The sequence below is a fragment of the Meles meles genome, unplaced genomic scaffold (assembly GCF_922984935.1).
Source record: "Meles meles unplaced genomic scaffold, mMelMel3.1 paternal haplotype, whole genome shotgun sequence".
NCBI lineage: Eukaryota > Metazoa > Chordata > Mammalia > Carnivora > Mustelidae > Meles > Meles meles.
In genome coordinates, this window is record NW_025721616.1 from 253,320 (window position 1) to 256,220 (window position 2,901).

Sequence of the window (2,901 nt, forward strand, 5' to 3'; positions counted from 1 at the left end):
TGCTCCATGCAATTTGTGCCCTCCTTAATACCCACCTCCAGGCTCGCCCAACTCCCACAACCCCCTCCACTCCCCCACCCCCTCACCTCCAGAAACCTCAGTTTCTCTATGATCTTACATTTTGTGACCTTACCCAATGTACTTTATATTACCTCAATATAATCATTTCAATTTTGAGAATTTCCTATCTCATATGATAAAGAACATTTTTAGAATCTAGATTTATGAAACTGCATTATTACTATTATAATCTCTTTGTGGCCATTAGATTCTGTCCGATGTAGTTGCACATGACAGATGAGAGACCATCACTTAAATGAAATTATAGAATGGCTTTGAAATGATTCAGTGACTTTTATCTCCAAGTTAAAGAGCCTAAAAATTACATTGTGTAATGGAATTAGTTACTTACCTCTCAGAATTTTCTATTATAAAGTAGGGAAGTTGAAATGTGTATTTTGCATTTATAGTTCTTGGGTTTATTTTCACTTTTTACTGTAATTTTTAATGTTACCATCTAAGTTTCTGGCCTATGCCAGAGAATATGATTGCATGGTATATGATTTATAACTTTCTTTGTGACTTGTTGCAAACTCAGATATTGAAAAGTATGGCATGTGTTTTGAAAAGGATATTACCAGTTATGTGAATCATCAGTCCCTTCCTAATATTGTGTCCTCTTCTTATGTCCCTCACTAAGAGAGCTGTGTGTTGTTTTCCACTTCAGTTGTGGGCATATCAATTTCTTCTTGTTAATTGATTAGTTTGAAACCTATATTGTGATGTCCATAAAGCTCAGGATAGTTCTACTTTTTATCAAGTGGAAATATCTTTCTTTTGTCCGATTTTTGTTTTTCGTCTCTGTCTCCCTTGGCTCAGTAGAATGTGTCTGAGATTCTTCCATGTTACATGCATCAGAAGTTTGTTCCTTTTTATTTCCAGGCAGCCATTTGTGGATATACCACAGTTAGATTCTTCATTCGCCTGTCAATAGACATTTGAGTTGTTTGCACTTTAGGGCTATTATGAAGGAAACTGCAGTGAATGTTTGTATCCAAGTCTTTTCTGTTTTCACTCTTTTGGGTAAATGCAACAGAGTTAAATTACCGGATCATATAGTAAGTGTTTCTGTACCTTTAAAATAAACTGTCAGACAATATTCTAAGGTGTTCATACTATTTTGCATACCCACCAACAATGCATGAGATCTCCAGTTTTTCCCCATCTTGGCCAAAACTTAGTAAATGAATGAAAATTTAAAAAATATATATGCTTTCTATTGGGTATATAGTGGTATCTCAGTGCAGTTTTCATTGCCATTTTCCTGAAGACTAAGATATTGGACATCATCTCATGTAATAATTGCCCATTTCCTTCGTGAAGTGAACTTTTGTGCATTTCTTTACATGCCAACCTAGGGAATTATAGGAGTTCATTCCATATTCTGAATATATAGGTCCTTTGTCAGATGTATATGGTGAAAATATTTCCTCTAAATCTGTCTTTTCATTTTCTTTAGTACTCATTTTTGAGGGATAAAAATTTTTAGTTATGATAAAGTCCAATTGGACAAGATTTCTCTTTCATAGCTTACATGTCTGTGCCTTAAATAATAAATATTTGAGTATTTGAAAGTTCCACATATAGTATCCTATGTTTTCTTCTGTGCTAAGACTATGATAGATTGGATTTCATTTTTGTGTATGGCATAAAGTAAAGGTAGAGGTTTCTTGTTTATCCTTACAGATATCCAGTTGTTGCAATACCAATGACTGTGTAGAGTTTCTTTTGCCAATTGGATAAATAGGGTCTGTCTTCCTTCTGGAAACTCTGTCCAAAACCAGCTCACCATATTTGTATAGGTCTACTTCTGAACTCCATTCTCTTCCATCACTCTATATGTCTATTCTTGCCAATAACATCATATTTCCTTACTGAACTTTCTAATAAGATGCTCATGTTTTTTTGTTGATATTGAAACTTTTTATTGCATGTTCCATTTGATAGTTGCTAATATGTAGAAATACAACTGAGACTTTTTTATTGACCTTTAATATTTGATCTTTCTAAATTCACTTGTTAGTTTTCTTTAAAAAGCGCTTTTAGTTTCATGTAGATTTCTCAGAGTATTCTATGTACATATTCATTTCCTTTATGAATAAAGTCAGTTTTACTTCTTCCTTTCTGACCTGTTCAATTTTCCTTTTCTTTTCTTAATTTAATGTACTAGCTAGAACCTCCACTATATTGTTTAATAGAATCGGTGTGAAGAGACTTAACTTTTTTAGTTCCTTAGTTTAGATAGGAAAATAATCTTCCACCATAACGTATGATGTTAGCTGGCTATAGAGTTTTTCTGTAGATGTCCAGTATTAAATTGAGGAATTGTCTTTTTAGTTTTGTATGGTTTTGTCGGTATGGGTGTTGAAGTTTGACAAATACGTCTCTTGCAACTTTGGAATTATCATATGTTCTTGCTGCTTTCTTTTTTTAGTATTAATATAGTAACTAGAGTGATTTTTTTTTAAAATAAACTTTTAGGGGCACCTGGGTGGCTCAGTGTGTTAAAGCCTCTCCCTTTGGCTCAGGTCATGATCCCAGGGTCCTGGGATTCAGCCCCATCTCGGGTTCTCTGCTCAAGGGTGTGTCTTCTTCCCCTTCTCTCTTTGCTGGCCTCTCTACCTACTTGTGATCTCTCTCTGTCAAACAAATAAATAAAATTTTAATAAATGAACATTTATTTTTTAAATGTTTATTTTAGAATAGATTCAGATATACAGGAAAGTTGCGAAATGTTTGTAGAGTTTCTGAGTACCATCTACCAGTATACCTTATAAACATCTTAAAATACTGTAACACAATTGTCACAACTAATGAACCAGCATTAATCATTGTTATTGA